The following is a 25,767-nucleotide window of genomic DNA, read 5'->3' on the forward strand; positions in this document are numbered from 1 at the left end:
GTTTGCAGAGCTCTGTACTTAAATAACACCACCATCAACAGGTTATGCTTGTAGATGAAAATTCAGTCTGGTTCCCAATCTGACTGTTCATTGCTTGCGCTGTTTCCATGAGACTTTGTTTCATCTGCTTCCCTGTGTGATGCATAATTAATATTGATGGGGTTTTCTGATCTGCATTCCTACCAAACAGGACTGGAGTTCAAGCAGCATTAGCAGCTGTAGATTCACATTTCTTTCCCAAAGTATATTTTGTGCTGAGCTTCCATCCAAACAGCTTTTCTACCCGGTGGTTTGTATTAAGGAGGTGTCTTTCCAATGGAGAATGGCAGTTGTGGTCATAAATCTATGGCAGTAACAAAATACCAATGTAATGTGTTGTGGACATCCTAGAGCAGTGGTCTCAAACCTTTTAAAGCACAAGATCACTTTTTTGAGTTTTAAGTGCAATCTAAGATCTACCTCAAACCCAAATACCCTTGCCCTACCTCCCTTGTGCCCTTTCTTTGAGACCCCGCCTCCACTCACTCCATCCTCCCTCCCTCCCCCACTTTCACCAAGCTGGGGCAGCAGATTGGGATGCAGGCTCTGGTCTTGGTTTAAGAGATTTGGGAGGGACTCTTAGCTGAGCTTGGGGCAGGCAATTGGGATGTTGGAGGTGGTTCTAGATGCAGGCTCTGCGAGGGTGTTTGGATGCAGGGGTGCTCGGGGCTAGGGCAGGGGCCTGGGGTGTAGGAAGGAGTTCATGACAGGGGTAGGGTTTCAGGATATGGGCTCCGACTGGGCACTGCTTACCTCAGGTGACTCCTGGGTGGTGGTTCAGTGGGGCTAAAGCAAACTCCCTCCATTCTAAGACCTTTTGTGCCCCCCACTCTGCTCTGTGGAGATAGAATACAGGATGGGAGAGGAGGCACCTTGACATCAGTGCCCCATCTTTTCCTCCCCTGTCCTACACAGAAAGCAGGAGGCTTCCAGGAATGGGGGGAGGCAGCGATGGACATAGGGAAGAGCAAGCGGGGCGGCTGCCCCGGGCCCCGCGCTTCAATAGGCCCCGCGCCCATAGGCGTGCGCATGGGGTGTACTGGGTGTGACCAGGCACACCCTAATGTTTCAAAAAGGCCGGCTGGCATCTGCTGGAGAAGGAGGGGTGTGATGGGGAAATCCTGTACCCTTTGTGGGAGGGGTGGGTGCTTTGGGATGGGGGGGAGCAGGAATGAGGGTACCTGGCTCTGGGGGAGTGGTGAGGCATTGGGATAGAGCGGTGGGTTGGGGTGCCTGGCTCTAGGGGAGGGGTGTGTGCATTGGGGGTACTTACAATTTTTTTTTTTAAAAAAGGTACTTTATAAAAAAGGAAAAACTTAAAAATCAACAAATAGTCTAGTGGCACTTTGAAGACTAGCAGAACATGTAAACGGTATCGCGAATTTTCCTGGACAAAACCCACTTCTGCCCATGAATGCTCATGATGCCATCTACACATTCTGTTGGTCTTTGAAGTGCTACTAGACTATTTGTTATTTAAGTTTTTCCTGTTCCAGACTAACTCGGCTACCCCCTCTGAAGCTTATAACAAAAGGATGAGAAACCTTTAGGCAGGCAGGAGTTTTGGTAAAAATATGTCAGACATGTGCACACGGTGCCTGCTCTACCTCAGCTGGTGCTGGGCAATCAGAGCCTCAATTCTAAAGGAGTTAGCATTACTGAGGTGATAGATCCCCCCCCCCCCCAAGTTTTGTTGTGGATTTTCCAAAAAAAAAAAAAAAAATGCTGGTGTTTTCTATAGGTCACCCACATCTCCCAGCCATAGCAGAGACTTGGGATTAACATGGCTTTCTCACCTCAGGGCAGCCCAGATCTGTGGGTTTCTTAGGGATCAATGGCCCCTGACACACAGGAATCACCAGTTTGGCCCTGGGCGGCTTGCTCTGGGGAGCTACATTTACCAGGCAGGTGGAATGTTGAGCCCGGAGGATAAATGTGGCTTCCGGCGCTTCTGTGTGTGGGTCCCGCCCAGAGCGTTGGGGCTTTGAGCTCTGTGGTTACTATGGTCTCATGTGTCTCTTGGAGACCTTCCACCCGGCTCTGGGCCAGCAGCTGGAGCGGCTCCACAGACTCCAGCCCCGCAAACTGGAAAGCAGAAGGTGGGGGAGGGGAAGGGGGGAAAATAGCAAAGTCAGCAACTATGGGGTCCACATCACCAAGGTGGATGACTCTGCGCAGCAGGATGCTGTTGATGGCCCTCACCACCTGTAGAAAGAGACAGACAATCACAGGGGTGCCAGAGGCCTTGGGAGGTCCCTGAGCCCACTTCCCTTTCTCTCCCCCACACACCAGGAGCAACTCCCTACGTAGCCCAGACCCTAGCAGGGCTGTGAGAGGGTGAGACTGAAAAACTGCCTGGGGAAGGGGGCTTTTCCCACCCTCAATCCTCCCTTTCCTTAGGGTACCCCATTCCAGCAGTTCACCCCCCTCCTAGGACTTTAGTTCGAGAGTGCCATACCTGCATGATGAGGGCCCTGACAGTTGACTTCCCCATGCCAAATTGGTTCCTGATGGACTGGTAAATGTCCCGCATGGAGAGCTTCCACAAAGTGATGGTGACCCGCTTCTCCAGGTGAGTGACAGGTCTTGTGTGTGTCCTGTCGTGGGAAGGCAGGGATGAGCCAGGCATACAGCCCCAGAAAGGTTTCCTACTGCATGTGGAAATTCTGGAGTGACTGCAGGTCGTCCCACCACTCCATGATGAGCCAGTCTCACCAGTCAGGGCTGATGTCCGGCCACCAGAAGCAGTGGTGCACGGCAGGGTGCAGCTGGAAGAGCTGCATTCCCAGAGAGATGGTAAGGTTAGCAGATCAGTTAGCAGTTGTGTTCCTGCATGGCCAGGAAGGCAGCCTGCAGAAACTGGTTGACTGTCCAGAGGCAGCTCCCGCTCTATAGCTGGAGTGCTGAGGTGTCTGCAAGGGCTACCACAGAAGTCAGAGCAAAGGCTTTGCTGTTCCTTAGTGAGGTAGGCAAAGGTGAAGAACCTAAGAATGGCTGTAGAGGGGGAGGCTGTAGAGGGGAAGGCTGTAGCCTCAGGAAGCAGCTCCAGGAAATAACTGCTGTCCTGATGCCCTCCCTGGCTGAAGTGGTTCCGGGTAGCCTTAAAGGCGATTCAGCGTCCACTCAGTGTGGATGCTCTATTTCAAAAGAGCTAAATGCTATTGGGATGAGCTTTTGCTGTGTAGATGTGCTATTTCGAAATAAGCTATTTTGGAATATTTCTTCCAAAATTGCTTATTCTGAAATAAGCGTGCAGTGTAGACATACCCTAAGTATCCAAGATCATCAGATATTTGTTAAATGCATCACTTTCTGTGAAATGTTAACTTTTTTTCCGTGTTTGCCTCATCAAAAATAAAAAAGAAGGTTGGGGAATATTTTGGGTTGGTTTTTATTTGCTAGGTATTTTCCTTGTGTTAAAATGTTTGATGCTAAAACATTCAAAGAAACAGACTAGTGTTTCAAATAACAGGCTGTTAATGAATACTATGCCATCTAGTGAACATAAAGAAAATGGAATATCTAAAGTTCTAGCATTTTCATTACCCACAATTGTTCAGCTATCTACCAAATAGTCTGAAGCAGTGGTGGATTTAGAGCTAGTGGGGCCCTGTGCTCAGCCAAGAAAAAGAACATTCACTCTTCCTGCCCTTCCCATTTTTCATTCTTTTTTCTTCCTCCTCCTCCTTTAAGTAATAAGAGGTAAATGAAAATAAAGTGAGGTATCTTGATTGTTTTTATAGTCTTAACTTTTTTTTACAGACCAATTGAGAATTGCTGAGGGTCTTGGTGGGCCACTTAATGATTTTTCCAAATATTGTTTGTACCATTAGCTAATTATTATAAAATGCTTTGGATAAGAGCACTTTATAAAAAATATCATCATAACCTTTTCTGAGTCTACCTGAAGGGTGTTCTTGGAGTACAGTTTGAGTACTTCAGGTCTAGATGAAAGCTTGTATTTTCATTGAGCCAACATGAAAAATGTGTAAAATTAAAATGAATAGATGATGCATGAAAGGAAAAATAAAAGTTTTAGATGGGTAGCCGTGTTGGTCTGTAACTGGAAAATCTTTAAAAAACAATGAATAGTCTTGCAGCACCTTAGACTAACAAAAATGTACATGGTATCATGAGCTTTCGTGGGCACAACCCACTTCTTCAGATGAATGGAGTTTAAGGGGTCCAGTTTTCAAATAAATAGCACAGAGAGAAAATAAAAAAATTGGAAAAACAAAAGTTAACTTCCTCCGAAGAAACTTACTCAATTTGAAAAAATCAGCTCGCTTTCTTTCTATACTTTTTCTTTACAAAATTGTCAATTAAGTCATCATAAGTGTAAACAAGGTCTGAATCAACGCTTCCATTACAGCCAGCTGGAATGGGAAAGAAATCCTGGGTGTGTTTATGTAAATACAGTTCACTCAGTTTGCTTAGGCCTGCTAGATAGTCAACTATTAGAATGGTGTTTTGCCCATTGTAACCAGTTTGGCTTCGGTGGGGTCACAAACTGTGTTAATATTAAATGCAGGAATTGTGTGAGATGATCACCAATGCTTGCAGTTATGGGGGAATGCAGAAAAGTCAGATTCTGTTTAACTCAGTTCAAAGGAGAGAAACTGTCAGTGTAAAGAACCCCGGATGGACAAGGTTTCCTCTGCCAAAACTCTATTAAGTTAGCTGGGGAAGAGCAGGACTCTGAATCAGCAGGCCGCATGCTCTCCAGGCATGAATTGTAAGACTGGTTCAGCTGGTTTCTTTTTTCACCTTTCTAATGATAGAACTAGAGCGGACTCCATAAGGAGACTTTTTATTATTTTTAAATTTACTCCAGTGGATGCTGGAATTTCTTGAGGCTGGCCTGTGCTTGGGGCCAAGAGCTGAAATCAGTGAGAGCTGAAATCACTAGATTTGGCCCAGAGTCAAATCCACTACAAGCCAGCAGAAGATGTATGGCCAGCAGAGCTGCAGCAGCATGATGAGCAGGGAGGTAAAATGAATGACCAATAGAACGGTGGCAGTGAGGTGAGATGAATGGCCATCAAGAGCAGTGAGCAGGTGGATGGTGAGCAACCAGTGGAGTGAGTAAGATTACCTCCCCCCACTCAGGCTGGGAGGTGAACTCTGCAGCTGTACCTCTGAACTCTGGGTCTGCCCTGACCAAGGGCAGCAATTGTGAGTAGGGTGCAGAGAAGGGTTGGGCATATGAAGGGGACATTTACGTTGCTGGACTTAAGAATGTGAGGGAAGAACATTGCTCAACCTATGTGGGATGGGACTGTCACTCATGGTTTTGGTTATGAACTCTGTGATGTTTTCCCACATTAATGCCATGTTACTTTCCTCTCCTAAAGGTTTTTTCTCTACACTCAGACTCTGTGCTTGTGAGTAGGGAAGTGTTGCCTCCCGGAGGCGCCCTGGGATGCTGTATGAATTTCCCAGATTACTCGGTGGGGGCTCGAGCCAGTTCTGTGTTGGATGGATGGAGAGGAACCCCTTAATATTGAACCCAGCTCTGGCATTGCTGGTGTTACCTGGCAGAAGGGTTACAAAAGTAATATTTTGTAGTGAGGAATTTTCAATTGTCAATTGCTGAACTTGTCAAATGTTCCTCCCTGCTCTCTTACTCCCTCCCACTCAGCCCCCTGTGCAGAGAGACTGCCATCCTCCCCCAGATCGGCTGCCTCCTGCGCGGGGCTTGCTGGACCCAGCGCTGGAGTGCCTGACCCTGGGGGGCCCCATGTTGTTGGGGAGGGGGCATGCCAGAGCACAGTATGTTTCATTGTAAATCTGCCTCTGGTTTGAAGTAGCAGGATCTGGATTTTTGAACACTAAGCTTTTTATGGTGGTGGTTGGATTTGAACCTGAGTTAATATCAGTAGATGTTACAGAATACCCCTTTCCGTGAATTTCCTTATGTTCTGTTTTTGTATAGTGAAATCAGAAGCTTAATTTTTTTGTTGCTGGGAAATTCTGTTGCCATGGCTATCAGTGCTTAGTAATGTAGCATTGCCTTCTATTCACTGTCAGAGGCTCTGTCATGCTGCTGATCAAGATCCATAAGAAGTGACCTGCCTTTGTAGTTGTCAACCATGTTCCAGCTCACTTGTCTTCTAGATGCCTTTGATGGTGACTTAGGCCACCGAAGGACGTGACTGTGGAATCTGCTTGGTGTAACAAGTGGTCAGTGACATCTGTGATTAGTCATTCTTGTTACTCACCCAGTCGTCTGTCCACTAGGTTTTGATCTGCCAAGCTACCTATGGTCCCCTCCAAAACCAGTTTTGAACAGGAAAGGGCAATGGTATAGTCAGTCTCTTTAAATGTTTTTTTTTCCTAATGACCCGTGATGCAGCTGCCATCAGCTTCACACTGTGTCACTTATTTTTCACAAATGCCTCCTGACATATTTCAGCCGTGGACAACCTGCTCTCCATCTGGCTGAAGACGATGTTATCAAATGGCTGGGCACATTGCGCATCTGCTGAGAGAATCTTAATAGTACCAAAATCTAGCATAATGGCCTGTTTTTAAAAAAACAACAGCAGCAGCAGTATTTCGATACGTATAGTGCTCAATTGTGCTAGGGCCGAGGTGGGTAATAATTTTTGCAGGGGGGCCACTTCATGAATTTTGGCATGTGGTAATGGGCTGCCTCCAGGCCCTCCAGAAGGAGTGGGGCCTTGGAAGGCAGAGGTGGGAGTGGGGGGGCTACAGAGAGAGAGAATGTGTGAGTGTGAAAGACACTCTGTGTATGAGAGACACCTTGACACAGATTGAGTGTGTGTGGCTCAGAGACTGCGGGAGGCTGTGTGTGACAGTGACACTTAGTGTGCTGGCTGCTACTGGGTATGTTCCTGAGAGAAGCCATGTGCTGTCTCTTTAAAACAGAGAAAGCTGGCCTGTTCTCTCCCCTCCCCCACTCTGCAGAGATGGGGTGCAGGGGCAAGGGGTGCCCTGACTAAAGTACTCCCCTTTCCCTTCCACCCCCATTCCCTTACTCTGCACAGCTAGCAGGAGGACCCTGGGAGCAGCTCTGCTGCAGGACAGAGCAAGATGCGGTGGAGAGGCAGCTGAACACATGCTGGGTGTAAGTATGCACACCCTGGCCTGCCTAGCTGATTGGCAGAGAGAAATTCTTGGCAGGCTGGATCCAGCACCTGGGCCTGATTTTGCCCACCCCTGAGTTAGGGGGAATTGTAAATACTGGCTTTTAAACCATAGAAAATTTAAAACTCTTGGCTCCTGCAAGCTAATAGTTTTATCATTGGATCTTGTGGAAAACTTAAGAGGAAGAGAAAAATAGCTATTGTGTGCTTAGAATTATTTGTAAGTGTGCTGTCACAGCATGAGTTGGTGTGTTGGGGCTCACTTGTGAAGGAAATGAGTGCTGAAGTCACAGGCCAAGGGCCATGTAATCAAACTTGCTGGGGGATGAGAGTACAGGAAGAAGAAGTGAGACCTGGGAGTCAGTGTGCCATCAAGAGTGGGAGGCATCATGTCTGAGTGTACAGCCCAGTATTTGGGGTTCCCAGGACCAAGAATCCATAGTAGTGGGTGCGGGTTGGTTCCCACTATATAGCCAGCTAACCAGGTGATGCATATATCTTTGCTTTTGGAGGGAGAATGGGGAAACTATTTGTAGTACCGTCTCCACGAGGTGATGCAATGATCTCTGCGAAGGGAGGATGAAGGGATTGACTAGCGCCCAGAAAGAAAGCAGTGCTGGAAATACATCTCTGTTGGAGAAGATGGAGTCCTGGGGAGGAAGGACTGTGTCTTGTGAGACCAGGGTAGAGGATGTGTCTTTTGGACTCTCTGGTTTAAACCCCAGAAGGGATGGACTCTTGAATTAGGTCACAGGATTGAGTTTCCTGAGCCACCTAAAGCACTGGATGCTGGCTGTTATCTGTTGGTGACAGGGTAACTGAGGAGATGGGTTGAGAAGGGAATTAAGGCAGTGACTGGGCTTCTGAAGCCAGACTAAGTAGAGATTTCTGCTACAAAACATATTTAATAAAGCCCCTCTGCAAGGTATGCTAGAAACAGAGTAAAAGCTGGAGAAGTCAGATCCGCTCAGCTTCCCAGTCACTGGGCAATGAAGTGGCCATGGTGGCTTATTTTTTGCTCACTGTGTTTAGAAAATACTCCATGGTCACTAGAACTCAGTGAGAACTAGATGAAGAGAGGAGCGGCTTGTAACATTCACCCTATCTTGTGCTTCTGCTGCTCCTACTCCAGTCCACATTCCACTACAGCACTGTCAAAGGTACTCACCGGTAAATTCTTTCTTCTTTCTGTGACCCGAGTCCCACAATCCTTTATAGCTGTGAAGAATTGTGGGTGATGGAGTGATTTGATGGTTTCAGGTTGCTTGCTGCTGAAGATGGTAGAAATGTAGTTCATGTCCCTCTTGCTGTAGGATTTTCCCCTGAAGTGTATCTTTTAGGAGGTTCGGTAGTATTTTTCAGTGGTTCAAGCTATGGTCTATTGGAATTGGGCAGTCTCAATAGTTTGAGTCCTGCAGGGATATTTGTGATTTTCTACATTTCAGAACCCATCCTGAGCAGCGGGAGAGCTAAGCCATTACTTGTTGTATCTAGTTAGCACAGCTATTGGACCCCACCATGTCCATGTGGTTCCTTTACATTTAGTTTGTATAAGGAGCAAAAAGAAGCAACAATTGGCTAAAAAGATGAGATTTAACTTCAAGAATACAATTACTGGCTGTAGAGCACTAGTAAAACTGCAAGGGAAGCTACCAGCACTGGGACTGTGAGTTTAGTGCTAATTCATAGAAAAGATAAAGGTTAAAATGCCCAGTTTAGGGAAAATTGGTTTTTTTGATAGCTCACACGTCTTTATCAAACAATATATTAATTGCTAATCTTATCGCTAATGAAACAGGCGGTGGCTTTCCAGAGTATAATAGGTACTGAATTCAGTACAATCTGCTGTGTAAATTAATAGCGTCTATTAAACTCAGACAAAACATTGTCAAAAGTGTAGGAACTCTACAAAAATATATATTCCCAAAGCCATTGGTGACTGTAGAGCATTCCCACTGTTTTGAAAACAGAATCCAAAAAGGAAATTAAACAATTTCTGAATGTGACTGGGATTAAGGAAATGAACAGCACTGCCAGTGTGGAGGAGTTTAAATGGTGCTTTAAGGGGCTGGTTTATTATAAGGTGTAAAATGAAGCAATCTATAAACAGCTATTGACGGAATCCATTTGGCCCTACAAAGTACACTAAACATTGATTTATCAGGGCATCTGGCTTCTAAAGATGCCAGGGAGCTGCAATAGCATTGTGTAATCTGCAACCAATTGATTAGTTAGAAAGAACAAAATGGACAACCCATTCAGGGTTGTGGGAAAACACTCACAATGCAAATGATTGTTTGGTTAAAGGACGGCCTGTAGACAGCACCAGAACCTGGAGTACATGATGGATGTGTGCGGAGAATGTTTTAATGCCTTAATGATGCCTTAATTTACAAGGCAAACTGTTTGAATATTTTTGATTAATAGAAGGAATAAGACTAAAACATACAGGAGAAGGAGTTGCTCCCTTGGGGGTTATTATAGTTATGTTACTTTACTTGTAGACAGCATATGATCTACGGTAAAGACAGCATATGATCTGTATGTTAGTAATACATCTCTGTGATATAGGTATGGATAATGCTGTATTTATAGTGAAAGTATGGCAGTTCTTTGAGTAGTGTTCCTATGGGGTACTCCACCGCAGGTGTAGCTGCACTCCTGTACTTCTAATCAGAAGAAAAACCAGGAAGATCTGTTGATTCATGCGGAAAGTGGTTCCTTTATTTGGCATGCAGCAAAAATACACTGAATTGATCAAAATCAGGTAGAGTGGATGTATATGGGATGTATTTTCGCTGGCTGCGGCAGCTGGCGCCCCAGGCGGAAAGTGCAATCGGCGCCCTCACCTGCAGGGCCATCAGTGGACTGACGTCATCATCAGGTGCCCCGGGTGGCGGCGCCCTAGGCCGAATCCGCCTATAGTCACGGGCCACCCCTGCATAGGATTACTAGTAGGAATTGAAGGGAAGCAAAGAGGTGTCAGTGGGTGTAGTGGCTGAATGGTCAGTATTGGCAACGCCGTTACACCTATTACTTTTCAGGAAGAATGGTGTTGCGCAAGAGGGTTTTTCTTGCGCAAGAAGGGGCAGTGTAGATGCTCCTTCTTGTGCAAGAGCCTCTTCTGAAAAAAATGGTGGCTCGTTAGGTATGCACATGAGGCTCAGTGATATTTCATGCTTAGCCTCATTTGCATATTAGTTGCGCAAGAAGCCGCGAGTGTAGACATAGCCTAAATGTTTACCACATGTTACTGTAGCTCCAAATTCTGCTCTCTGATATATGCTTGCATCTCTTGGGTAAGCCACTGAGAACTGTGGCTAACTAGTTAAGAGTACATTTGGGTTCAATGATATTTGGTCTTGAGGAAGGCAATTTTTCATTATGCAAAGCCATAAGCAGTCCTGAAGAACTAGTTTGTGTTTCTGTGAAACCCGTTTTGATCCACATTTGTGGCATATAACTGACTGTAGAAGGGTATGTCTCCCCTGCATTCCTATTTTGAGAGAGGGATGCAAATGAAGACATTCAAAATTGCAAATGAAGCCGGGATTTAAATATCCCACGCTTCATTTGCATATTCGCGTTATGGCGCTGTTTCGAAATAACAGACGCTGTGTAGACGCAGTTATTTTGAGAGAAAACCTTTCTCTCGAAATGACCTTTATTCTTCATAAAATGTTTACCAGTTATTTTGAGAGAAAGTTTTTCTCTCGAAATAGCCATGTCTTAACAGCGTCTGTTATTTTGAAATAGCACTATTTTGAAACAGCACCATAACGCGAATATGCAAATGAAGTGAGGGATATTTAAATCCCGGCTTCATTTGCAATTTCAAATGTCTTCATTTGCGTCCCTCTCTCAAAAGAGGGTGCATCTGTAGACATACCTGAAGGGGAAAAAAACCAACAGTACCAAACAAGGAGTGAGACACTGTGTAATCAAAGTTACTTGATTTTTTCCAGCTCACCTATGGCTATGTTAGAAGACCAATAGGCACTGAAGAGAACTTAGAAATATCAACACTTAAATGGGTGCTTAAATGGGAATTGAGTATTCTTGAATATCTGTCTATGAATGCGTTCTGTTTAATCTAGAATGAGGTGAAAAAAACACGGTAGAAGAATAAGTCTGGTAAGAGCTAAACAGGTCAGTTGTCTCTCTCATAGAACTACTGGCTTTGTGGCACAAACCAAAGATGGCATATCCTTAGACTGTGAATCAGCAATAGCTTTTAAGAAGAACAGAAGTGTCTGTAAACTATCTTACTCCAAATTAGAAGAAATTCTTACTGGCTTTTGCTATTGGGAACATAATTTGCAAAATAACTCAAACCTACCTCTCTCATTTACAACACATTTGTGTATATATCTGGTAATAGCATTTCCCTTACTATACCCAATCCACTTATCATAGAATCATAGAATACTAGGACTGGAAGGGACCTTGAGAGGTCATCAAGTCCAGTCCCCTGCCTCCATGGCAGGACCAAATACTGTCTAGACCATCCTGGATAGACATTTATCTAACCTACTCTTAAATATCTCCAGAGATGGGGATTCCACAACCTCCCTGGGCAATTTACTCCAGTGTTTAACTACCCTGACAGTTAGAAACTTTTTCCTAATGTTCAACCTAAACCTCTCTTGCTGCAGTTTAAGCCCATTGCTTCTTGTTCTATCCTCAGAGGCCAAGATGAACAAGTTTTCTCCCTCCTCCTTATGACACCCTTTTAGATATCTGAAAACTGCTATCGTCCCCCCTCAATCTTCTCTTTTCTAAACTAAACAAACCCAATTCTTTCAGCCTTCCTTCATAGGTCATGTTCTCTAGACCTTTAATCATTCTTGTTGCTCTTCTCTGGACCCTCTCCAATTTCTCCACATCTTTCTTGAAATGTGGTGGCTAGAACTGGATACAATATTCCAACTGAGGCCTAACCAGCGCAGAGTAGTGCGGAAGAATGACTTCTCGTGTCTTGCTCACAACACACCTGTTAATGCATCCCAGAATCTTGTTTGTTTTTTTTGCAACAGCATCACACTGCTGACTCATATTCAGCTTGTGGTCCACTATAACCCCTAGATCCCTTTCTGCCGTACTCCTTCCTAGACAGTCACTTCCCATTCTGTATGTGTGAAACTGCTTGTTCCTTCCTAAGTGGAGCACTTTACATTTGTCTTTATTAAACTTCATCCTGTTTACCTCAGACCATTTCTCCAATTTGTCCAGATCATTTTGAATTATGACCCTATCCTCCAGAGCAGTCGCAACCCCTCCCAGCTTGGTGTCATCTGCAAACTTAATAAGCGTACTTTCTATACCAATATCTAAATCGTTGATGAAGATATTGAAGAGAGCCAGTCCCAAAACAGACCCTTGTGAAACCCCACTTGTTACACCTTTCCAGCAGGATTGTGAACCATTAATAACTACTCTCTGAGTACGGTTATCCATCCAGTTATGCACCCACCTTATAATAGCCCCATTTAAGTTGTATTTGCTTAGTTTATTGATAAGACTATCATGCGAGACCGTATCACACACCTTACTAAAGTCTAGGTATACCACATCCACCGCTTCTCCATTATCCACAAGACTCGTTATCCTATCAAAGAAAGCTATCAGATTGGTTTGACATGATCTGTTCTTTACAAATCCATGCTGGCTGTTCCCTATCACCTTGCCACCTTCCAAGTGTTTACAGATGATTTCCTTAATTACCTGCTCTATTATCTTCCCTGGCACAGAGTTAAACTAATGGTCTGTGTTCCCTGGCTTGTTCTTATTTCCCTTTTTATAAATGGGCACTATATTTGCCCTTTTCCAGTCTTCTGGAATCTCTCCTGTCTCCCATGATTTTCCAAAGATGATAGCTAGAGGCTCAGATACCCCCTCTATCAGCTCCTTGAGTATTCTAGGATGCATTTCGTCAGGCCCTGGTGACTTGCAGGCATCTAACTTTTCTAGGTGATTTTTAACTTGTTCTTTTTTTATTTTACCTTCTAAACCTACCCCCTCCCACTAGCATTCCCTATGTTAGGCATTCCTTCAGGCTTCTCAGTGAAGACCAAAACAAAGAGGTCATTAAGCATCTCTGCCATTTCCAAGTTTCCTGTTACTATTTCTCCCTCCTCACTGACCAGTGGGCCTACCCTGTCCTTGGTCTTCCTCTTGCTTATAATGCTTCTTGTTTCCCTTTATTCCCATAGCTAGTTTGAGCTCATTTTGTGCCTTTGTCTTTCTAGACTTGCCCCTGTATTCCTGTGTTGGTTACCTATATTCATCCTTTGTAAGTTGTCCTACTTTCCATTTTTTTATGACTCCTTTTTTATTTTTAGATCATGCAAGATCTCGTGGTTAAGCCAAGGCGTTCTTTTGCCATATTTTCTATCTTTCTGATGCAGTGGAATAGCTTGCTTTTGGGCCCTTACCAATGTCCCTTTGAAAAACTGCCAGCTCTCCTCAGTTGTTTTTCCCCTCAGTCTTGTTTCCCATGGGATCTTACCTAATAGCTTTCTGAGCTTACCAAAATCCACCTTCGCAAAATCCATTGTCTCTATTTTTCTGATCTCCCTTCTACCCTTCCTTAGAATTGTGAACTCTGTGATTTCATGATCACTTTTACCCAAGCTGCCTTCCACTTTCAAATTCTCAACCAGTTCCTCCCTATTTGTTAGGATCAAATCTAAAACAGCTTCCCCCTGGTAGCTTTTTCAACCTTCTGAAATAAAAAGTTGTCTCCAATGCAGTCCAAGAACTTATTGAATAGTCTGTGCCCCACGGTGTTATTTTCCCAACATATATCTGGATAGTTGAAGTCCCCCATCACCACCAAATCACCCCCCTGAGCTGTGTGGAGTGCACAGCGCAGTGCTCACCTGGCAATGTAAAGGCCTGGGAGCTCAGGCCACTTCCATTGCTTCAGTAACAGCAGTAGTGGCAGGTAACCTGAGCTCCCCCGGACAACTGCCCTTTTGGCCTCCCTCCCCATTGGTGGGCTTGTCTATAGCTAATACATGTTGAGAGACAACTTGCTTTGGCTAGAGCTCTTCAACAAGTTAGATAATACATTTTATAAATATACTTTTATCTTACCCCGTGAGGTTCTCGGGGTCCTATGGGGAAGTAAGAATAGGACCTCTGTACCCTTCCAAGCATGTTGTAAGAGGTGACTGAGGAGGGCTGGGCATGGGGCTAGCAACCCCATCCTGTAAAAATAAACATATGCTACAAAAACATCAACAATTTCAATTTTAATAGCAAGCCAGCCTTCCTTGACTAAAAAAGGCCCTCAAAGATGATGCGGGACAGCCATACCCAAAAGAATACTGAACTGCTGATTCGCCTTTTTTCAGCAAGAAAAATTTCCAGAATAGGCACCTGGAATGTGCGAACAATGTGGGAGGGTAGGTAAGACAGTCCAGGTAGTAAGAGAAATGAACAAGTACAAGCTAAACATCATGGGAATTAGTGAGACAAGATGGGTACAGTCAGGTAAGGAACAAGTTTCATCAGGGGAAACAGTGCGCTACTCGGGTCATGAAGAGTAAAATGCACCACCAGAGGCACGTGAAGCTCTTATAGCATGGGAATCTGCAGGGCCAAGAAGTATCCTTGCAAAATTCAGGACCATAAACAGGAAAATTAATATGCACGTCATCCAGTGTTATGCACCGACAAATGATAAAGAGGAATCAATAAAAGAAGAATTTTATAACAGACTACAGCATGTGCTTGACAAGACAAAACCAAAAGATGTCATCGTAGTCATGGGCGATTTTAATGCCAACATAGGAGATGACAACACAGGATATGAAGAGACCAGTGGGAAGTATGGGTTAGGAGTTATGAATGAAAATGGAGAAATGTTTGCTAACTTTTGTGCAGTTAACCAACTTATCATAGGAGGAAGTGTTTTTCCACATAAGAACATCTATAAAGCAACATGGATATCCCCCGATCATCAAACACAGATTCAGATCGACCACTTCTGCATTAATCAACAATTTAGACAATCCTTACAGGATGTTAAAGTATACAGAGGAGCTGATGTAGCCTCAGATCACTATCTACTGATGACCAAATTGAAGCTAAAATTACGAACGAACAGGACAATACAAAACTATAGACCATGTTATAATGTAGGAATTTTAAAAGACCAGGTAAAGAAAGAAAAGTTCTGTATCACGCTTAGCAATAAATATCAAGTGCTGGAACATCTAGATAAAAATTTAAGCATTAACAGCCAGTGGCAACAAATAAAAAATGCCTGGACCAGTACTTGTGAAGAAGTCTTAGGCAAAAAGGAACGTCAGCACAGAGAGTGGATATCAGTGGAAACACTTAGGACAGGCATGTCCAAAGTCCGGCCCGCGGGCCAATTGCGGCCCGTGTTCCGGTTTAATACGGCCCCACAGGTAATTTGGCAATATCTATCTTTTATGGCCCTCAACGAATCCATATGTATTGAGATGAATACATTGTAAAATCTCAGTTAATGTCAGTTGGTCTAAATCAGTTATAAATATATTTGGACACAACATGTATACTTGGTGTTATGTTCCTGTTCATATTTTTTGAACTTAAAAGTTGACAGACAACCTTTATTACCAATAATATGTAATGTACTTTACAATGTTCCTGACATATATTTCAGCTTCCTGGATTTTTTTTTCATCTGGCCTTCAGATATGAAAGGCAGAGTGATTTAACACCTGTTTAGATTTGTCATCCATGTGATGAAATGAAAAGTATGCCGTTTGCAATAAACTTTGCATAAAATAGTTAATTTGCATTTAATTTTAATGGTTCAAAGAATGTCAGGCAAAATGGTCGGCCCTCATGCATGTTCACTTCATCAAATCTGGCCCTCTTTGAAAAAAGTTTAGACACCCCTGACTTAGGAGGATCAAAGAGAGGAGAGATAAGAAAGTATTCTTATATAATAGTAAAACCAGAGCTGCCAAAATTATAGCCCAAGAGAACTATACAAATGCAAACAAAGGGGGTAAGAAGAGTATTAGAGCAGATAAGAAAAATTATATTGACAACTTGGCCAAAGAAGCTGAGGAAGCAGCAGTTACAGGAAATATGAAAGGTCCTGTATGATTCAACCAAGAAACTCTCAGGAAAATATTTACAACATAACTGACCCATCAAGGATGCAATGGGGAGAAAGATTACAATCATAGAACACCAGATGGAAAGATGGGTAGAACATTTTAGCGAACTTCTAAACAGACCAGTTCTAGAAGATCCCCCAGAAATCCAGCCAGCTGCAGAAGATCTCTTGGTTGATTGTAGCAAGCCAAGTAAAGAAGAGCAATTTGACTTCTAAGAAGAGGGAAAGCTTCAGGTCCTGATAAAATACCAGCAGAAGGTATAAAGGTGGACATAGATAAATCAACAGAAATTCTCCACAGTTTCATTGGTAACATTTGGGAAAAGGAAGAATTACTGAGAGACTGGAGGGAAGGATATTTAGTAAAATTGCCAAAGAAAGGTGACCTACAAGAATGTACGAATTATAGAGGAATCATGCTTTTGTCAGTGCCAGGCAAAGTATTAACCAGGGTAATTCTAGAAGACTCAAGAAAACTATAGATTCCAAGCAAAGAGATGAACAAGCAGGCTTTTGTCAAAATAGATCTTGTATAGATCAGATAGCCACATTGCACATAATTATTGAACAATGTTTAGAATGGAATGTTTCTTTGTATATCAACTTTGTGGACTATGAAAAAATGTTCGACAACTTGGATAGGGAAACGTGGAAATTATTATGGCACTACTGTATCCCTCAGAAGCTCATAAATCTCATAAAGACCTGAAGATATGAGCTGTAGGGTCTTGCATGAGGGTCAGCTTACAGAACCCTTTAGAATAAAGTCTGATGATCGGCAAGCTTGTCTGCTGTCCCCCTTCCTCTTTCTTTTGGCTGTTGATTTGATCATGAGAGAAGCAACAGCTAATGAGAGGAAGGAAATCCAGTGGACCCTGTTTAAACAGCTAGAAGACCTTGATTTTGCAGATCACCTAGCTCTTCTGTCACATAATCAACTTCAAATACAAAATAAAACAGTGAAGCTGGACAAGATTTCATAGCAGATGGGATTGAAGATCCACGAGGGGAAGACCAAGATCATGAAGGTGAATGCAGCAAATAACAGCAGCCCAATTGTCCTGAGAGGAATTACACTGGAGGAAGTTGATACCTTCACCTATTTAGGTAGTATTGTAAATAAAGTGGGAGGTACTGATGAAGATATTAAGACCAGAATACAGAAGGAAAGAGGTTCTTTTATTATTTTGAGGAACATATGGAATTCAAGAGGGATCAAGCTACAGATCAAAATAAGGATCTTCAGCTCAAATGTAAAATCAGTACTTCTATATGGCTCAGAACCATGGTGAACAACAAGGACAAACATCAAAAGATTGCAACATTTTATTAATAAATGCTTGCGTAAGATCATTGGCCTGAAGTGGTCTGACAAGGTTACAAACATTAGTTTATGGGAAAGAGCAGGGCAGTGCCCAGCAGAGCAAGAGATATAGAGAAGAAGATGGCGATGGATTGGCCATACACTGAGGAAGCCACCAACTAGCATTACCAGACAATCCCTGTCCTGGAACCCACAGGGAAAAAGGGGAAGAGGAAGGCCAAAGAATATTTGGAGAAGAGACCTGGATGTGAATGTGAGGAAAACGGGCAAAAGCTGGAGAGAATTAGAAAAGGTGGCACGACAGAGAGGCTTGGAAAGAAATTGTTAATAGCCTATGCTCCCATAGGAGCTAAGGACAAAGAAGAAGACTTTTACCTTAGTTTAGAGTAGACCAACCTATGCTGTGAGGAATCTGGAATACTGAACACTCCCAGCCCTCACAGTATTGCATAAAATTAGACAGCTGTTTCCTTGCTCTACATGCGATAGACCTGAGGTCCTGATGGATGCTGCAACATGAATAGGAGCCCTTATATTTAGCTTATATAGGAGCCAGTATATTTTATATACTGCGTATGGTATTACTGAGTAGCATATCTAAATGTTTGAAAACATACCAGTTTGCTTACAGATTGGCATCAATAGCCTACCAAGTTCTGTGCTGCATTACAATTAATCTTTGTAAGTTTCATATTTACAAAACTGACAGACTTCCAATGCCCTTCACTTTTATTTACCTTTGAGGAAAAGAAAGAATACCTTAAATAAAATGGTCTCATTCAGAGTTAGTTCAATTCCCAGATTTCACTGTCACAACCAAATTGTACCTTCTCTGCGATGAAAAAACAATTCTGAAAACCAGCATGAGGATTTGTGGGAGGTTTTCAAACAACGATGTCACGCATCTCAACTTTAGCTTTAGAGCAAAATTGGCAGTGGTGGGGAACCCACAAAAGTCTTAATGTACTTTTAGGAATGAGTTTCAGTGTTTCTTTACTATAAGCATTCTTGTTTGGTAATCATTATAGGTAGCTAGTGAGAGACTTAGCAGCAGAGACTTTGATTAGACAAAGTATTTAAAGATAGACTTAAACACTTCCTAAAATTCTATTCAAGACATGGCAAGTTGTATTTCAGCATGTGTTAAACTGGTTGAGTTAGTAAGTGTGAAAGTACAGCTAGCCTTGTCTTCACTGTGTTGGGGCAGGTTAGCTAGTTGTAACTAATATCACACCTTCATGTTTTAGTGTAGACATATCCTAGATTAGAATTTGCATATATGTGTGTTGATGTAAGATGACCTGTGAAAACTAATCCAGATATACCCTTGGTTTCATACTTGCTAGGCCAATAGCAGAAGTACTAGGAAAGGCCGAGATTATTTCTTTCAACTCTATGGAAGATAACAGCTGTAGTCGTACTAAAAATAGTGGTTGGAATGAGAAATGGTGGTCTGTAAGGAGACATGAGTGACTCCTTTGGCTAAGGAAAGATCGCATATATTGGTCTACAAGCAATGTGACTGTCTCGTCAAAGCTTGTGTTCAGTTCTTTTGGATTATAATAAATTTCAAGAAAGGATTTTCTTTGGAATGTTTGGTTTCTGTGCTGTCATTGCCTAAGTAGGTTGTGCAGATTTCACAGATAGTGCAATTTTCTTGACTGCATAATTATAGTTTATATGCCATTATTATGCATTGAATTCCCTCAGGGACTATTGCAATTTAAACTAATTATTCATAATTGAGATCCAATCCCTGACCGATGATACATAGTTTAAGTTGGATGGATAACAAGAAATGACAAAAGGAAACCAGGTGAAAATGAATGCTTTTCTTCATTTTCTACAGAGAATCCAAATCACCTACTTGTTTTAGTAATTGTTTTTATTTTAGTCTTAACATTTTCAAGAGCAACAGAAGGAGCAGATGATGCTAGAGCAGAGATTATTGATAAAGAGAGCCAAGACAAACAAGTTCGGGGATGGATAAGGAGAAGGAGTGTCTTAGTGTGCAGGGATAATGCATGGGGAGAAGCAAAGGGGCATGTAACCCCTGAACGCCGTGGACAGAGGGGAAGGGGTCAGAACCTCTGATCAGCCCAGAGAACTAGCAGAGGGGCCTGGTGCCAGCAACAGAGATCAGGCTCCCGTATACTCACCGGTAGCAACGGGGGGAAGCAGAGTGACATGGCTGGAAGCTGGGAGAGCAGAGTGAGTTGGGGCCCTGTTGCTTTTCTTCCTCCACCCCGTCAGCGCTTCTGCTGATGTGTGCAGGGGGACTCGATCCCTGCTAGTCCCCTGGACTGTGTCACTTGGGGGAGGGCTTTGGGGGAAGATAAGGGGCAGGATAGGGTGGAGGGAACATTATCCTGGACTGTGCAAACACAGGGAGGGTGTTCCAGGTGGAAGCAAACATGGAGATATACTTATCTCATAGAACTGGAAAGGACCTTGAAAGGTCATTTAGTCCAGTCCCCTGCCTTCAGAGCAGCACCAAATACCATCCCTGACAGATTTGTCCCAGATGGACCGCTCAAGGATTGAACTCACAGTCCTGGGTATAGCCGGCCAATGTGTAAACCATGTCTGAGCTATCCCTCAGGCATGGGTCTGGCAGCCAGGATCCCAGGACTGGGACCAATAGCTGGGATCTTGCACCTGCCAGGATGCCTGCAGCAGCAGAGCCTGAGATGCGGGGCCAGCAGCTGTACTCCAGGAGCCTGCAGCTGGGACCTCAGGTATGCTGGGAGGCCTACAGGCAGCAGAGCCTCAGACATGAGGCCAGTAGTCAGGACTCCACATGCACCGAGATGTTAGGATTTATATTTCTTATTTTAGGTATAGTAATGTAGCAATAATATAGCAAGATAAGGCGTGTGTATATATATATATATATATATATATATATGTTAACATACATTTACTATTTTACAAATCAAGTCCTTTCAGTTGAAGGATTTGATTTAGAAAAACAGTTCTGGGTATTTTGGCTGTGTTAATAAGATTAGAGGAATTCTGCTAATGTTGAAGGCCAAGCCTTAATTGTTTAATTTACAACATTTTGCTTTGCCATGCAGATCTGTAACCCCAGAGATTTGTGTATGTAAGGCGTGTCAATGTGTTGAGATAAGATGCAAAGTTATATGGCTTCAAAACCAGATGGTCAAAGGAGGGGGTTGAGCGAGTGTGGGCAAAGGCCAGAGGACAAGACAACCTGACTACAGAGGAGTCATCTATAATTATCAATGCGTACCCCTACTCACAAGGAGATTGGATAATTGGCAGATTGACGAGCCTTGAAGCAGAGCAAGCACCCCAAAAGGACGATTGATTACAGGATGAACCTTCAAGAGATGTTTTGGGAACACTCACATCAAAAAGATAATATTTTGGTCACAAGCTGACAGAGCGGGATCCATGGATTTTAACAGAGAAGAAGGAATATATAAAGAAGGGTGCTTTGCTATGGAACTTTTGAGTTTCGTCTTGCCAAGATACCATCCCGAGAGGCGCATCGGATTGCGATCGACAGTAGGCCCCGCTCCCCCCTGTGTTCAATCTAGCTGGCCACTAGATTAACAGACTCTGGACTGGTAACTATGATATAATTTGGCTGGATGATGTATGCATGTAGGGGGTGTATGTGTGTGTGTGTGTGTGTGTGTGTGATTGGAAAGCATATGCAACTGTTGTATTCTCAATAAATGCGGCGTACTGCCTTTTTCCCCCCTAAAAAAATCTCGTATGCTTAGTTTAAGCATAACAGAGATGGCTACCAACAGGGCCACTGATGGTGGGGCAAAAGAACAGTTGTCTTGTGGCCCTGAAGTTTAAAAAGACTCAGGGTACAGATTGGCAGAAGGTGGAAAAGTCTCAGAGGGGTAGCTATGTTAGTCTGTTACTTAGGAAAACTTGAGTGGTCCTGTAGCACCTTTGGGTATGTCTACACTACCACCCTAGTTCAAACTAGGGTGGTTAATGTAGGCAACCGAAGTTGCAAATGAAGCCCGGGATTTAAATATCCCGGGCTTCATTTGCATCTTGCCGGGCGCCGCCATTTTTAAATCCCCGGTAGTTCGGACTCCGTGCCCGCGGCTAAACGCGGCACGGAGTAGGTAGTTCGGATTAGGCTCTCTAATCTGAACTACCATTACTCCTCGTGGAAAGCCTAATTTGAACTACCTACTCCTTGCCGTGTGTAGCCGCGGGCACGGAGTCCGAACTACCGGGGATTTAAAAATGGCGGCGCCCAACAAGATGCAAATGAAGCCCGGGATATTTAAACCAGCACCCAGCCAGCAGACCCTGCACCTGGCACAGCATGAACCAGCCACCTGCTGTTACCCAGCCCTCTGCCTCTTCCCGGGACCAGGCTGGCGGCTCCCAGGAGCCTGCCCGGGGCTGCAAGAGGCGGGCGCCTGCCTGGTCTAGTGCAGAGATCGTGGACCTCATCCACGACCGCCGCACTAGGCACAGGAAAGTGGCCGTCTAGGGCAGGATAGCTGCCAGCCTGGCCACCCAGGAGCAGGTGTGCATGAAAATCAACGTGGTCCACTGAGACCCCCGACCCTGACCCCTGAGCTTAGAACGGCCGTACTGGGTCAGACCAAAGGTCCATCTAGCCCAGTATCCTGTCTACCGACAGCGGCCAACACCAGCTACCCCAGAGGGGATGGACCGAAGACAATGACCAAGCCATTTGTCTCGTGCCATCCATCTCCAGCCTTCCAAAACAGAGGCCAGGGACACCACTCCTACCCCCTGGCTAATACCACTCCATGGACCCAGCCTCCATGAATTTATCTAACTTCTCTTTAAACTCTGTTCTAGTTCTAGCCTTCACAGCCTCCTGCAGCAAGGAGTTCCACAGGTTGACTCTTTGCTTTGTGAAGAAGAACTTTCTGTTATTAGTTTGAAGCCTGCTACCCATTCATTTCATTTGGTATCCTCTAGTCCTTCTATTATGGGAACTAATGAAGAACTTTTCTTTATGCACCCTCTCCACACCACTCATGCTTTTATAGACGCCTATCCTATCCCCCCTCAGTCTCCTCTTTTCTAAGCTGAGAAGTCCCAGTCTCTTTAGCCTCTCTTCATATGGGACCTGTTCCAAACCCCTGATCATTTTAGTTGCCCTCCCCTCTTCCACCCTCTCTCTTCCCCTCTCCCACCTCCTTTTCCCAGTCTCCCCGAGTTTTGTTCAATAAAGAGAGTTTCTATTTTTGAACACACGTGTCCTTTATTTTGTACATCAGGAAGGGGGGCTAGGGAGGGGTAAGTGGAAGGAGGTGAGGGAGGAATGGGGTACAAGCCCCCAATGGGGAGGACTGGGCTGGCTCTGCGGGCTCCTCGGGGTGGAAGCTCGCCTGCCGATTGGCCGCCCCCCCCCCGGATGGCAGCCTTCAGCAAGTGCAGCCGGGCTGATGGCCGAGTGCTGTGATGTGCCCAGTGTGGGCATTCAGGGCACTCCAAGCCAGGACTGCTTTGCTGTCCCTCATCGAGTTATACAAGCGAGCGGGGAACCCCTGAGAACTGTCTGTCCGGGGTGGGGGTCGGGACCCTTTAAGCACAACCCTCGGCTAGCCTGAGACAGCAGCTCCACGCTCTAAGTCCTAACCTGATGCCCTGCCGGCACTGCTTCCGGCCATGCTTAACCCCGGTTCAGGGTCCACTCAATGTGGACATGCTAGTTCGAATTAGCAAAATGCTAATTCAAACTAGTTTTTAGGTCTAGATGCACTAGTTCGAATTAGCTTAGTTCGAATTAACTAATTCGAATTAAGTTAGTTTGAATTAGTGCTGTAGTGTAGACATACCCTTACTTACTCCTTTACCATCTGTACTATTTTAGAGTTAATTGATCCCACTCGGCTTCTGGTTTCCCACAGGGAAGGTCAGGAAGCCTAAGTCACAGAAGAAGTATCTAAAGATCTAAAGACAGAGATAATTTGAATAATAAATCATCCATTTCCAGTAAGAGAGGAAGAGGAAATTGTACAAAATATCTCTCGCTTTGAAGAAAGGTCAAAAGAAACAATGGCTGAAATCCTGTTCATGTTGTTCACATGAATATATTTCTGGAAGTTCATGGAGCTGCTGAAATAAGTTAGAAGAGAAGGATTTTGCCCTAAATGCAAATACTTTGGCAAAATGACAATACAAAGTTAAAAGAATAACCATCCTCAAATATCTGTGAAGTTGAAACAGCGGTGGCTGAGAGAAAATGTAAATGGTGCTCCACGCTATATAATCAAGAGGAACAAAAACAATTGTAAAATAACTTTTTTTAGCTGTATACATCTCCCCAGTGATGATGGCCACTAGACTGTGGAACAGTCTCACCCAGGAAGGCAGCGGCAAACACATTTTCGTGTAATTCATTTAAAACTAGACTGAACAAAGCATTCAAATATATGTGACTGCTGTGTTGGGAATGGGATGGACTGTATAGCCCAACAGGCATCTTTCACTGTAATTTAAATGGTGCACTAGAGTCCCTTGTCAACATTCTTTCGGAGATGTATGTATCTCATCCATCTTGCTGTTTTAGCTGGTTTGGGAATGCATTGTGCAAAAAGGCATTATGAGGCAGCCCAGCAGTATCCAGGGGAATTGCTGTGGGCTACTGAATAAGTTTATTTTTTTCTCTCAATAATTCTACATTTTAGGTATATTTTAGCCATGGAGACTTTTGTGATTATCATTATTTGGGCCCTCACACCCATTCATCCATTGTTTCCTTGTTGTTTTTCTTATTCCTGAGTTATTTTCTAACACTTCTGTTGAAATTCCAAGACCATTTTTATGATTGCTTAGTCACATTTTTGTTTTGGTTATCTGAAGGTTTTTTTTGAAAGGCCTCTTGAACATAATTATTGGGGACAAAATATTTCAGTGTCCACAATTGTCGATGCTTCATAAATACACTTAAAAATGAGAAACTGCAGATGCCCAGATGCTGGGCATCTTGAGGTAGGCATTCAGTGTCACTCCAAAGATTAGTGAAATTTCTTCTGACAATTGTGGTTTTGTTCTAGTTATTAGGACCTGACTATTGGTTGGCAATGAACTCTCATGATTTTTTAAATAAAGCAATATAACAAAAATGCTTTCTGTAGAATTGAACTTTTAAAATAAATTCTATCTGTGGGGAAAAACTTAAAAGGACGTACGTATATGCACATTAAAATTATTAGTCCTGGTCCTTCTCCCACTGAAGGCTGTAGGGAATTTTGCCATTTACCTCATACGAAGAAAAACTGAGTCCTCAGTTTTAGCATCTGTCATTTAGCTTATTGGTTATTTACTTAGACACTGTCATTTTCATCACTGCTTGAAGCTGCTTTGTGATGATTATTGGTTCTCAAACCATCTTTTCAGTGAATCTGGCACAAATAAGATCTGGCACGATTTCTTTAATGTACTACTATTTGATTAGTCTTACCATATAAATGATCTTGCAAAATAAATCTTACCCTTCCATTGTCTCTGAGTTCATTATTACAGTGTAATAAATTATGCATGATCATGTTTCCGTATATATTCTGTTTTCTAATATTTTTTCTTTGGTACAAATGAAAACAGCAGAGACAGAAACCTCCATTTACACTCTAGAAAAATAACTTCATAAAACCTCCGTGGATGAAGGCATAATGACATTTCTGCTGATGTGCTCCATTACAAGGTGGTCCAGAGCCAGAGTAGGAATATGCTTTCCATTTATTAGCCCCTCTACAGTTGGGGAAACCGATTTCTACAAAACCATCCACCATTCCATGCACAAATCGCAGTCTTCTGGAGCCGGGTGAGATTAGCGGCTGTTAATGCAGTTTCAATGGTCAACTTTCCTTTTCCAAACTGATTCACGACTCACTGGTTGAAGTCAGGAGTCCGCAATGCGATTGTCAAATGCTTCTCCATCAACAGAAGCGTTTTGGTGCCCAGACTTGGCAAAACTGGGACAAGCTCCTCACAAATTTCCTGGAAAGTGGCTTCTACATCTAATAGTTCTGCAGCCATAGTTCATCATCCCAGACTAGAATAATGATATGATCCCACCACTCCGTGCTTGTTTCATGAGCACAAAAGCAATAGTCGTCTGTGTGAAACTGATCTTTGAAAGCCAAAAAATAATCTTACGTTGCTTCTATCCATGGCACACAGCAGGCTAG

The 25,767-nt window shown here is 43.6% G+C and overlaps 1 protein-coding gene across 7 annotated transcripts in view; it reads left to right on the plus strand.

The window, feature by feature from the left end:
- The window catches only part of LOC102453472 (opsin-5-like), a 127,095-nt gene that overhangs the window by 11,492 nt on the left and 89,836 nt on the right, over window positions 1-25,767 (plus strand). For 2 of the 7 annotated variants that reach the window (XM_014568779.3, XM_014568777.3), the window contains exon 1: window positions 3,797-6,222. The exons of 4 other annotated variants lie outside the window; for them this stretch is intronic. The gene's annotated coding sequence lies outside the window, so the exon portion shown is untranslated. Of the gene's footprint in view, window positions 1-3,795; window positions 6,223-25,767 lie in introns of those variants that run through there. One more of the 7 variants, XM_075920775.1, reaches the window with a different exon arrangement.

The sequence above is a fragment of the Pelodiscus sinensis genome, chromosome 2, assembly GCF_049634645.1.
Source record: "Pelodiscus sinensis isolate JC-2024 chromosome 2, ASM4963464v1, whole genome shotgun sequence".
NCBI lineage: Eukaryota > Metazoa > Chordata > Testudines > Trionychidae > Pelodiscus > Pelodiscus sinensis.